The sequence below is a fragment of the Limanda limanda genome, chromosome 11 (genome assembly GCF_963576545.1).
Source record: "Limanda limanda chromosome 11, fLimLim1.1, whole genome shotgun sequence".
NCBI classification, from domain to species: Eukaryota; Metazoa; Chordata; class Actinopteri; order Pleuronectiformes; family Pleuronectidae; genus Limanda; species Limanda limanda.
Genome location: NC_083646.1, coordinates 4,563,498 through 4,576,990, shown reverse-complemented (window position 1 = coordinate 4,576,990; position 13,493 = coordinate 4,563,498). Strand labels below are relative to the sequence as shown.

At 44.3% G+C, this 13,493-nt stretch overlaps 1 pseudogene; it reads right to left on the bottom strand.

The window, feature by feature from the left end:
- Window positions 1-2,147: 2,147 nt before the first annotated feature.
- LOC133013842 (alpha-tectorin-like) overlaps window positions 2,148-13,493 on the bottom strand; it is a 29,697-nt pseudogene continuing 18,351 nt past the window's right edge.

Below are 13,493 nucleotides of genomic sequence, written 5' to 3'. Positions count from 1 at the left end.
CACACACACACCAGCCCGCCCTGTCCTCCCACTCCTTCAAATCAGCCTCGTCCACCGCACGCAGGCCGGTCGTGGAGGTGCGTGACACGGGGGCCGGGGGGGGAGGTCAGGGGGGCCGGGGGGTCGTGGCCTGTTAATTGAGTGAGGCCATTGAGGAGGCATGTTGCTCAGCAGGGAGGGAGGGGGGGCAGCTAGCTAGGATTCACGCTAGGATGGAGAGAGAGAGAGAGAGAGAGAGAGAGAGAGAGAGAGAGAGATTTTTTTGGGGGATTTTTCACAAAAACTTTATTTACATATTTTCACTTTACAAAACACCTGCTTACAGTATTATTCATTAAATACACAAAAATGCTGTTGTAAAAAACTCAGTCTGTTAAAAAGCGTGGAAAGGAATGAGCTCATTGTTCGTGTCGGTGCAGAGGATGTCGTTAAATCATTAAAATCACTAAAAACCGCAGTTAAACGAGCGAAGAAACTTTTCAGTCTCTTGCACTCAGTAAAAACGTAATGAATAGTCTCACGCTGGTCGCAAAACGGACACTTGTTAAGATCGGTGGGATTAAGATGAGAAATAAAAGCGTTGGAAGCGACGGCGCCGTGTAAAATTCTCCACTGGAGGTCGCCTGTTTTCGTTTCTTGAGGGGAGGTTTGTATAAAATCCTCCACTGTGGGCTGGGTCCATGTTCTCCCCCCCCTCCGTGACCACACAGTGGGGGGTCTGCTGCTCCGTCCGGTCTGGTGGATGCTTTTTACACAGTTCCTGTATATTGTCTCTTTGTCCGCTCTGTGTATCGTTAGTTTGTGTTTGTTTATTTCCTATGGTTTTTCTGTCCATCCCATTCTCATGAAAACCCTGATAACAAAACGCTCCTTTGTCTAATTCTCGTTTTATCTCCATTGTCCGGTTTTATTATTATTATGTTGTGGACTGCTGGACACATGACCACGGAACTTGGTGGAAGATGTGATGTAAACATCTGGATCTAGAGAATTTGAATGTGATTTCATAAACCAGCTGTTGGGCCTTGGCACAGGTCTGAACTCTATTGATTGACATTCTTTAAGCTTTATTATCACTGCACTGTCATCACTGACCTGTGGATCAGTTAAGAAGACTGAGAAGATATTAAAAACCAGAGTTTATCTCCAATATTCTGCAGGAAACTTTAAAAACATGAAAAATTCTTCTTGACAGAGTTTGGTGGATTTGCTACCGAAGCTCTTCTGGTTCAGGAAGCAGAGGATCATGGGTAATATCCAGTGTTCACTTGACAGACTTTGATTTCTATCCACGTGAAAACCAGGAGTCAGCGTGTGTGGCAGCAGAGGGCGCTGTTGCTGTTGTGTGTGTGTGTGTGTGTTTGATAAAACTTCCTGTTAACTTGAATTTGACTCACAAAACATTTTACAACTATACAGAAATTAGGGACAATAACTAAAATGTCACTAAAGTTCATTCCTCCACCGAGGTCCAACAGTTCCCATGGACCTGCATTTAAATCTGCTAGATTCAAATTATTTTCATCAAAATCCATGAATTGTCAAGCTTTGAACATTTCAAAAGCACGCAACCCAGATATCACACGGATGTTGGCCACTTCTGGTCGAACAAAATATACAAAGGTGCTTGGGGCCACCTTTGGTTGACATGCAGTATTTCCATGGTTCACTTGATGGCCCAGATCTGGCAAACGGCCCAGCTGCCATCATTACATGTGGGATGTGGTCTGAATGTGGGTTGCGTGGGACGTAGGTCAAATCTGAGCCAAAACTATTTTGTTATTTGGTAATGTTAAAGAAAAATACTGGATCCACACCAAAATGTTACGAGTTCTCTCTTGACCTATAGAGTAGTTTTGACCGGGTCATTGTGTAGTAGCACCAGCCTCCTCACAAATGGACACACATGGAAAGGGATGACTGTAAATGACCCATTAATGCCTTATTGTTTTTTTGATACGTTTATTTTGAAATGGTTTATATTTTGAAAAGGCACTTCCTGGTAAATCGATCGCTACTTTGCCGGTGCATGAAAAGTATACTCGTTTGTTGGTTTTAGCGCCTGGCTGGAAAAGGGCACAAGTTCTTACGGTGTGTTTATATGTCACGGACTGTAACAAGAATGAAAAATAAAGGACTGTGAACCATCAGTAAAGGAGAATCTGACCATCATTCAGCCGGGGATGCTACAATGACAACATAACAGAAAACTCAACTCATTATATTCCACTGATGCTTTTTATTGATTATACACTTTCATAATAAAGGTAAATGAACCTGACTTTTATTCTAACCAGGTTGAAGTTCTTCTTGGATTTCAAAATCATACCAAAGCTCTACAGGAGGATCGATTTTAACTCTAACCCACATGGTGGCGCTGTCCCCAGCCGCATCTATATAAAACCTTATAGCCCACTCTTCATAGTCTGTATAGTTTGTAGAGCACTAAGGAAGCCCGCTCACACATTCAGCTGAGGATATATTCTATACCTCTGCTGCAGAAAATCATTTACACCCCGACAGGAAAAGACAACCCAGAAACCCCCAAATAAAGACCCAACGTATTCAAAGCTTAGAGAGGATCAGCATTGACGTCAGGTTGGTTCATGTATAAGTTCTGTTATAGATCTGTAGAAAGATCAATAACTCTTCCTGAGCTTCGGTTGTTCCGAGTCTCCATGGAAACCTGAGAAAATAACCAAACCCAAGTTATGGTCAGCCATTGATCCTGAAATTATACAGATGTATCTTCTACAAAATGCGATGGGAAATTTAAAATATGGGTAGAATTTGTTTCTATCTCAGCCAACACATAAAGGTGACCCCCCCCTTACATACCTCAGCAGGGGAAAAAGAACCTACTCAATAAGTCCAGGCCAGTTTGATGAAGGCAGGGTTTTCATCCTCATAGTTTTAGGTGTGATCAGTGTTGGGGAGTAACGGAATACATGTAACGGCGTTACGTATTTAGAATACAAATTATGAGTAACTGTATTCCGTTACAGTTACAAATTAAATAGATGGTATTCAGAATACAGTTACATTGTTGAAATCAGTGGATTACATGACGGTACTTCTCTGTTTCACGAGTTTAATCACTGTCTCGTAAATCCACCGGAGGCAAAGCCCCCAGGAAGCAGCTGGAGACCAGGGCTGCCGTAAGAGCGCCCGGACCCCGGCGGCGTGAAGAAGCCTCACCGCTACCCGCTCGGGACCGTTACAGGCCCCGGGACCTTGGCTCTGAGAGAGTTCCGTCGCTACCAGAAATCTACGGAGCTGCTGATCCGCAAGCTGCCCTTCCAGCGCCTGGTGAGAGAAGACCGACCTGCGCTCCCAGAGCTCCGCTGTCATGGCTCTGCAGGAGACCAGCGAGGCACGCCGGGTTCACACCGGACGCTGAAGCGACGCTAAAATAATATCACCCGTTGACCCAGTAGTATAAAAGCATATGGTCACTTGTTGCTCCAACATTAACTGCAACAGCGTCCCAATTTAATGTCATCCATCTTCAAGAACTTCTCCGCTGTTTGCTCCGTTCAATGTCGGGTGTCGAGGGTAAATTACGTATTCTCCGCCCCCCCCCCTCTCTTTATTTAAAACTCCAGGACAACAGAAGGGGAATACAAACTATGGGATGCATGCTTTATCATTTATATCATATAAAATATGTCATCAATATCGTTTAAAATCCTTTTTCAGTGTGTTTCCTGGAGCGATACGCTCGCGTCAAGCGCAAAAAATAGACCCGACGCCGAAACGATCGCTGCACGGCGCGAGGCAGCCTTGGCGCAGGGGGGGGTTCAGCCTCCGGTGAGACCCGCACAGAGGTGGGAGTGGATGGGAGCCGGACATCCAGCGGGCCCGCAGCATCGGTGGAGAGAGAGTTTAAACTGCTGCTGCTCCACTGACTATAACAACGCCGCAATCATACACTTAAAAAATGCAATACAAACCGGAAGTATTCCAAGTATTCAGAATACGTTACTCAGATTAGTTAATGTAATGGAATACGTTACAGATTACATTTTTGTGCATGTATTCTGTATTCTGTAACGGAATACGTTTTGAAAGTATCCTTCCCAACACTGGGTGTGATACAAAAATACAAAATATCTACTCATATAACTTTATATAACTTGATATGATCTAGTCAGCAGCTGTTGACCTACCGGGATGCAGTTGTTACCCTTCTTGACACACAGCATCACTCTGCAGTGCAAGAAGACCTCACCATCCTTGGCAGAGAACTGGAACGTGTTGAAGGAGAAAGTGTTGGATGTTCCCTGTCCGTTGTTCTTCACCTTCACCGTGGAGTCAGCGGGGTTAGGGCAGCTACTCAAACAGACGGAAGAGCAGACATGAAGGGTATGATCCCCACGAGCATCTTTGTGTGTCTCAGCCATAGACTATTTAAAGATAGATGACATGAAAGCTCTGAAAAAGTGAGGCCAAACTATCTGGATCAGGTCAAACATTGTGCTGAGGTCGGGTTTGTGCCAGAAGAACAGAATCTATGTAGAGTCCGGGTGAGACTGGGTCAGTTTCCTCTCAGGCTGGGTCCTGATTGGTGGAGCTCATGTATCAGTGAGACCTTGATCCTGCTCCACCATCACTGGGATCTGGGATATTTTTGGCTTCATGTTTGCACAGTGGGAGGAAATGGAGACGTATCGTAATGCAGGCTGTGATCTCACCCTTTGATGATGAGGTCATATCTCAGGCTTCCGTTCGGGCTGGGCTGGTCGGTCGCCCAGCAGGAGTCCGTCTCCAAAGCAACCATTTTGTCATCCAGCCCATCCGCGTTCAGCTCCACCCACAGCTGCTCGTTCAGTTGCATTTCAGTACGTTGTTGTAAGGCTTCCTCGGTGTTAGGGTCCTTGTAGGCCGTCATGGTGAGATTGTAAATCCATCGTCCAGAAGTGATCTGCTGGGTGACGGAGCTGGAAGGCAAAGACAGAGTTCAGTTCAGTCTCTCTTAAAAAGTACGTTAAGCTCAGTTTTGGGTTCTCACCTGTCTTTGAGTGTGAAGGTAAAGGTCCTGATGTCCGGCTGATCGTAAAGACATGAGAAGTCGAGATGAACCGAGTCCTGACGGTTGATAATGCCGTACATGGAGCTGTTCCGGTTCACGATGGTGTTCTTGTAGATGATTTGGCTGGTGTTTGCCTGTAGGGACACACGGAGACAAACATTGTTACTGCACGTTCATGTAAACATTTAAGGCTGCAGCAGTTACTAACTGTTCTCCGGAGAGGTTCCCACCAGGATCACTGTTCCACAGGTTTTCTTCCTGTCGAAGCCGAACGTCACCATGTGGGTCTCATTGTCCATTTCACCTTTGCAGGCCTCGTCATTGAGATGTAAGACAGAGAAGTTGATGCCTTTGTCCTCCAAGAGACAGTTAGCCATAGTCAGCTTAGCAGCGTTCTGCTCGCACACCATTGGCTCTCCTGACATCATATAAAGATCAGTTAGCTTTTGTCCAAATATCAGGAAGGAGGAACATGCAGATGTTAATTCCACGTTGAAGAACGTCTTTTCAGGGGCTGACAAACAGGCACTTTCCAGAGTTTATATCATGTCTCTTTAGCATCACTTCTTAATGTTATTACATGCACGAAAAAGATTGTTAACATTTATATTCATATCATGTTTGGAATTATTTCGTGCCAAATCTCTTCATTGGGGCCCAAGGAATTGAACATGCAAGCCAATGGAACACATAGGGCCTCATTAAGAGGTTTCTGACCACGACAGGTGACACATCATCTATTCAGATCCTCTAATTCCTAAAGTGAGGTCTATGGATATTCCAGTTATTCCATAAATCTGAGACAAATGATAAAAAGAGCTGTGACTCTGTTGAGTCAAAGCCGACTCACCAAAGGAGTCGGTTGAGTTGTACTTGGAGGCGAACATGGCCCGGCAGACGTTCCCCCCTTGTTCTTCTGCCCACAGAACTCGTGCTCACTGCAGAACGTGTCCTGACAGAAGCCCTGATAGAAAGCAGCTGCAAACACACACAGATACAAGTGTTGATCTCAGATAATGATCAGTCTCCCAGAAGGTTCACAAGAAAATGTCAGTACATGTGAGTGAATGTATTTGAGACTGATTCAACCAAGCAGGCCTGTAACGTGTGATGTTTCAGTTTCAGTGCTGAGATCTGCAACTGGAAACTGGACCCTGTCTTTATGTTGAAGTAGAGATAAATAGTCTCATTTTAAAGCATAAATCAGAAGATACTGAGTCACAGCCTCACAGCATCGGGTCTCTGACTTCCATTCCTCCACTGTGATGTTGGAGAGGCTGCAGGCTCTGGCGTACGCCTCCAGGAACTGGCATTTGAGACCATCCCCTTCAGCGTATTTACACAGCGTTTGTGTGCAGGCAGTAATGAAGGGTTCTGGGTCATGTTGCATGTTGCAGGCAGTAAAGGGAGCCTGCTTCAGGAGGTTACACCTGTTCCAGTGAGGCAGAGGAGAAAGACGGCACATTAAATAACTATTATTATTATATCAATAATTACTTTTCAAAGTTACAAAGTGCTTTAAAACTTAAAACACGATCAAATATGACAGGACAGAGGCAAATACAATCAGTCAATATTACAAAATTAAAATCAAATAAGACTCCCATTAATAATTTAGACCATTCCTATGGCAGAAGACAAACATCTATCCCGTTTGTCTCCGATGACAGTTGGTAGAACTTCCTGGTGGAAATGTAAACGCTCACTTCAGAGACAGGTTTCCGTCGTGACCCTCAGCTCTTGATCAATCAACCCACCTGTCTTTCATTTTATCAATTTAGCAAATCTGAATTAAAGTGAGCTGTTCTGCAAATCTTCTGCAAAACCGGTGAGGATACACACACGAAGGTGGAGCTAACTGGCTAACTGTAGGTAGAGTTAGTGTAGTAACTTGCATTCAAGCTAAAATACTGCTAATGCTAAAACTATGCTCTTGTTTTCACGACGTTATGGATAGAGAAACCTCCAGTTCGTCTTATTCCAGGATTCAGTACAACTTGGTGTACAATTGGAGTTTCCACATAACCCGTGTGCGTCTTGTCCATTTGGCCCTGACCAGTTTCAGAAAGGAAACGTGACGGATCAATGACCTTTGCAAGTGGAGCAAAACAAAGGCTTCAAATAGTGACGAGCAGATCTATATCGAACGTAATGATTCTTGCATTAGCGTCTCATATGAGATCATCTTAAATATTTAATATGTACCATTTAACAGCCTAGTGTTGAGCATGTGACTCAGTTATTAACAAAGAATAATTACAAGAAACATGGTAGATGGTGGTTGTGATCAAATAAACAAATCAATCAGCACTTCTTGTCCACTTTTATGCAGATGACGCCATTTTATTTGTTCCACAGATTAAATCGAAGTACAGAAGTACGTGTAGTTTAAATAGGACTCATATCACTCTGTATACAACGTCATACAAATATGATTCTCTTTGGGTTTGTGGTGCCTGATCAGTGCAGATGAATTTGACTCCATACCTCACCCCCAACATGGCACCTTCAGCCTAATTACAAAGAGTCAGGGATTTAAATTGTACCTGTCAAGTGGATGTGAGAGATGGAGCCATCGAAGTGGACAGAAACTGTGAAGTTGGAGGCTGACATCTTAGCCGTCACTCCAGTCTGGTCCTTGGTGAGCTCCCACCCATGGAACACCATCGCTGTGGTGTTGAGTCTGAGCTCTCTGGTGTCAAGCTTCGTCACGGCAGCGGAGCAACAAGGCAGAAAAAAAGACCACGTGCAAAATGTTGAATCCAATTTGAACTTTTATCATAGTTAGCATGGTTTTCATTATTAAAGAAAGAAACAAGCATCACAATCATCTGTCCACTGATTCCAGAAATCTCTCGCATATCTAGAGAACCATTCATCTTATGTCCAATTCAGTCATACGATTCAACATTAAATTATTAAACTCTAGCGCTCTGTAACAGCAGCGACTGGGGCGGCTTTCGATCAAGACAACAGCAACATCAGCAGATTCTCGAGTTCAGGGTTCTTTCACCAAACTTTGAATAAACAGGTGAACAGCTCTTTGTGCAGCAGCTGGTTCTATGCAGCGTAACTCACCAGAGCTCGACTCCTTTTGTGCTCCCACCAGCTGCAGGATCACGCGTTTCAAAAAGCTGACGTCTTTCCGGCGTCTCTCCTGGAAGACGCCATGCACCTGGAAGCCGGGGATGGATGTGGACTTGAACAGAGTGTAGCCACAGCGGTCCGGGACAGCGTGAACTTGCCCAGCGAAACCGACGACTGTGGAGCTGATCACGGTGCACACGTTGTTTGGGATGATGCAGCTGATGGAGGCGGAGGAGCATATTCACACGGAACAAAACACCATCAGTGTTTGGTAACGACTGAAACTCAGGAAGAACTTATGGAATTTTATGTTACCTGCCACTTCAAATGCAGGCCTCCATGGGACAACACACACTGACAGCAGTCGCAACTCCACTCGCATCACAGGAAACAGTGGAGCAGATGCTTGGGTCTGGAACTTCCGTGTTTGTCTTATAAACAACGCCTAGAAGTCAGGAAAACTATAAGTCTCGAGAAAGCTTAATGGGGATTTAGAACATTTGTTTTTTGCTTTTGTGGTAAAAAAAATTGATTTTAATAAACATTTTATTTACTCACCAGAGCGTGTACAACCGCTTAGTTGTGAGTAGACAAATTAAGTTGTTTGACTTGTAAGGAGTCTCTGTTTAAAGACTGTGGTGCCATTGACCTGCTCGTCTGCTTCCAGGAAAGTGCCAACAAAATAAATGTCGTAATCGTCCAAGACTTCGACAGATATATCGTTAATACATCGGGATTTAAACACGTGACTCAACACAACCAACTGAACAATGACCAACTCATACCCGTCATACTCTCCTGATTAATTTACTCACGACATGAGAAGGAGTGTATCTATAAAACGTCCTAAATGCCAGAACCGCTTCTGGCTCAAAATTGACAAGGCGCAGTTCTATAATCTGAGAAGAGAATTTGGACAAAACACAGGAAAGAAATATTTTTTAAATCAGACGAGCTGAAAACAACACGGGTCAGAACAATTCCCTGTATGATTCTCACCGTTCTTTGTTCACTGTTTTTTTAATCTAATCATGTTGTAACATGTTGCATTGTGTTTCAGGTTCTGTAGATTTTGATGGATCACAGATCCAAGTGGGAAAGCCGTTTGGTATATGTACATCAATCAATCAATCAATCAAGTTTTATTTGTATAGCCCATATTCACAAATCATAATTCGTCTCATAGGGCTTTAACATGGTGTGACATCCTCTGTCCTTAACCCTCAACAAGAGTAAGGAAAAACTACTAAAAACCTTTTTAACAGGTAAAAATATGTAGAAACCTCAGAGAGACACATGTGAGGGATCCCTCTCCCAGGACGGACAGAAGTGCAATAGATGTCAAGTGTTAAGAAAACATCATCAGGATTAAAGTTTTTAGCAGCATCGATGAGGGTAAACATTTTTTCAATACTATATGTGAAGCAGTCCTGCTGCAAGCATAGTCTCTGGTCAGCAGCCAGCAAGACCACGATCCAGCATCAGGATGGGATCCACTATAGTCCACAGTTATTGTCAACTGCCGCCAGTTAGAATCCATTATCAGCTGCCGCCTCGGTCGTGGTCCACCATCAGCCGATGCCAGCGCGACAAAGGATCCTCCATTACCACAACGATCAGCTGGCACGATACAGAATCCATCGAACTGGATCCACCATTGCGACCTCTGACGCGCGATCCATAATCATATCCATGGTGCGGCCACAGCTGTGGCCCTGCATCCGCGGGCGCTAAGGCACAGAAACTCTGGGAAAGGGGTCAAGTTAGTAACATGTACTGATCAGATAAGAATTACCTTGACGTGTTAGGGATGGAGAAAAGGAAGGAGAAGCAGGAGAAGCAGGAAAGAGAAGCTCCGTGTGTCTTGTGTCATAAATTCCACTAATTAGCTCTAACTATAAGCTTTATCAAAAAGGAAGGTTTTGAGTCTACTTTTAAACGAACAGAGCGTGTCTGCTTCCCTAACTGAAAGTGAGAGATTATTCCACAGCAGTGGGGCTTGATGGCTAAAAGCTCTGGCTCCTACTCTACTTTTAGAGACTTTAGGGACGACAAGTAAACCTGACTTCTGGGATCGGAGTGCTCTAGTAGGTTGATATGGTATTAACATCTCTTTAAGGTAAAGAGGTGCCATATCATTAAGGGCCTTGAAGGTGAGGAGGAGAATTTTAAATTCTATTCTTGATTTAACAGGAAGCCAGTGTAGCGATGCTAATACTGGGGAAATGTGCTGTCTTTTCTTAGTTCTTGTCAGTCCATCCTCTAGTCCAGGTATGTTCTTGTCAGTCCGTGGAACCAGTGACCTTCCAATCTGATGTCTGTCTTTTCTACCACTAGTCCACCGCCGCTCCTTTCTGCTCCCTGTCCATCTCTCTCTAATATAATCAAACTTAAAAGTATACATACAAATAAATAATGTAATAAATATGATGTGTTGCAATCTTTTTAATTGGCAGTGCTTCTAAAATCAATTTGATCCTCAGTAAAGAATAAAATAAAAATGAGAATAAACAGAGCAGGTGAGCTGGAGTCTGGTCTCCATGGTAACAGCTTCTCACCTGCACAGTGCGAGGTCAAATCAGAACGAGACCCGCCCACTTTCAGAAAACACATCTGTTCCACTTAAAACCGACAGGAGTGAGTCATCCTGTCAGACACATACCAGCTCTGACATATGTGAGAAGGTGTCAGCGCGCCACCTGCCGGCAGATTCCAGCCACTGCACAGCATTTTTCACAAACACTTTATTCACATATTTTCACTTTACAAAACACCTGCTTACAGTATTATTCGTTTAATACACAAAAATGCTGTTGTAAAAAACTCAGTCTGTTAAAAAGTGTGGAAAGGACAGCTCATTGTTCGTGCCAGTGCAGAGGATGTCGTTAAAACATTAAAATCACTAAAAACTGCAGTTAAAAGAGCGAAGAAACTTTTCAGTCTCTTGCACTCAGTAAAAACTTGATAAAAGTTTGGGCTGGGTCCATGTTCTCCCCCCCTCCATGACCACACAGTGGGGGGTCTGTTGCTCAGTCCGGTCTGGTGGATGCTTTTGACACAGTTCCTGTATAGTGTCTCTTTGTCCGCTCTGGGTATCGTTATTTGTGTTTGTTTATTTCCGTTAGTAGGAGGCCGGTCTTTTCCCTCAGGCCTGGGCTCAGGATAGTTTCCGGGTAGGGGTCTGCAGCCTCTGGCGCGGTATCCCCCCGGGGGGCCCTCAGGAGGTCCTTGTGTCCGTGTGTCCCTCCTCTCAGGAGGTCCTTCTCATGTTTCAGGACCGGGTCATGTAGAGGAACCGCTGCTACCTTTCTTTCCATCCAGAAATCTCAGTGTGTATGTGACTCGTATATCTTGAGAACCGTTTATTACTCACTCTTCAGTCCAGTGTAGATTTTAGCGGATTCATAAACCTTGAATAGGATAGGATAGGCTACATCGAGCGTCCTCTGGTTCTGAAGCTCAGCTTCTTCACTGCAGGTCTCAGCTTTTCCAAACAGACACGTCAAGAACAAGTCACGAGTCTGAAGCAGCAGCAGCAGGTTGTCGGGTCTGACTCGTTCAAACAGGAACATGTGAGGAACATCCAGTTGAGGGGCGGAGCCTGTAGAGCAGCAGGGGGTGGAGCCTGTAGAGCAGCAGGAGGTGGGACATGACGTATAAAATCTGCTGTGGAAAGTGTTGTTGTTTACAGCTCCTCCACACCAGCGTCGTCCCTCATCACCAGAAGATCTGGAATCTCCTCGTGTTTCCAAGTGGACGTCTTCGTCTTCTACGTGTCCGGCTCCTCTTCTTCATCCTGAGATCTTTCTGTTCTTCCAGTTTCACGTCCGTCACGTGTTGGAAACAATCATTAAGTCGTATCGGCTTCACTACTCCATGATCACTTTGTACAGACGACACACAGGCTCCGCCCCTGACAGCTGTGCCCGGCTTCAGAATATTTTGGCTTCATTTTTTAAAAAACGGGAGGAAGTGGAAGAGTCGTCCATCTTTATAAACTAACATATTGTTCATCCTTATATACAGCCTATGGTCAGAAAGTTACACTTCACTTTGTCGTGTATTCACTAGAGTAAATGATTTTAGCATGTGTTTAAATATAATGACAGGCTGATATTTATGATGCTTATCTTCGTGACTCTCAGATATTCCCAGAGAGTCCTTCAGATGTTTATTCAAGTAGGTCTGTCCCTCTTTGGAAGGACCTTTGACCTAGGGAATGACCTCTGACCAGCAAATAGATGGGGGTAAAGGGAAGGTCCTTGAACATTGCATTTTCATCTTCATGTACAAAACACGTCCCTATTAGGCAGAAGGCCCTAGGTGGGATGGCATGTTACCCGAAGTCATGGGCGGAACTAACCTCTCTATATATAAGGTGATTTCTCCGAGTCTCTAGAGCTCGTCCTGACCTGTGAAACTTCTGTGTAATAAACATTATTATACTTGTAAGTACTGGGTCCGCGTTCCTTTCCTTCATCATCAACTTCTACAACAACATCGACATCTCGGCTGACCAGAATATACTTCAACTTCTCCCGGACTCGATTCCACTAAACCCTAAAAGGTCACGATCATTTTTATTTAAGAATTAACGTCCTCAGTCTTCTGCTCTGTGAAGAAGATCGAGGACTCGACTGTGACAAGGTTGTTTGGAGGAAATCTGCATATGTGCATGTGCTATAAAAAGATTAAGTCATTTTAACTCCTTAGACCAGGGGTTTTCAACCGGGGGCCCGCGGCCCCCTGGTGGTTTGTGACGGCATTGCAGGGGGTCTGCGAAATTCGCTTTGATATTTCAACACATTTCCAGATTACTCTTGAATATCGTGAAAAATATCTAAAATAAGAAAGATATGTCTAAAATAATTTAAAGGTGCTAGTGATCATGATGTTAAACCTAAGTAGGCCTCAATTGTTTGTGTGATATTGTATGATTATCATTTGTGATATATTCTGCATTAATTTGTCATCTTCCCTCTTCAGTTGTAATAAGAAGATGAACTCATTTTAACTTCTGAGACCATCGGATGCAGTCGTTAAGCTTCTCGCTATCTGCGTTTTGAGAAGGTCCCAGAGGGGGGACGTGGGTGGGGGGGGGTCCTCCGAATCCTCTTACCCCCTCCCACTCCACACATTACCTCATTCTCATCAGAGCAAAAGACAGAAAAGAAAAGCTACTGATAAAAGACCGAGAGGGAAAAGAGAGAAAGCAGCCGGGATACAATCGAAAGAGAGAAAGAGCCGGCGAGAGAAAAAGATGGGGAGGGGGGGGGGGCAGCATGCGTTAATTAACGAGCGACTCATCTCAAACCAAATTAATAACCGGGTCATAGATGTGAGGGAAGTGAGGGATGCAAAGAGGAGAGAAGAG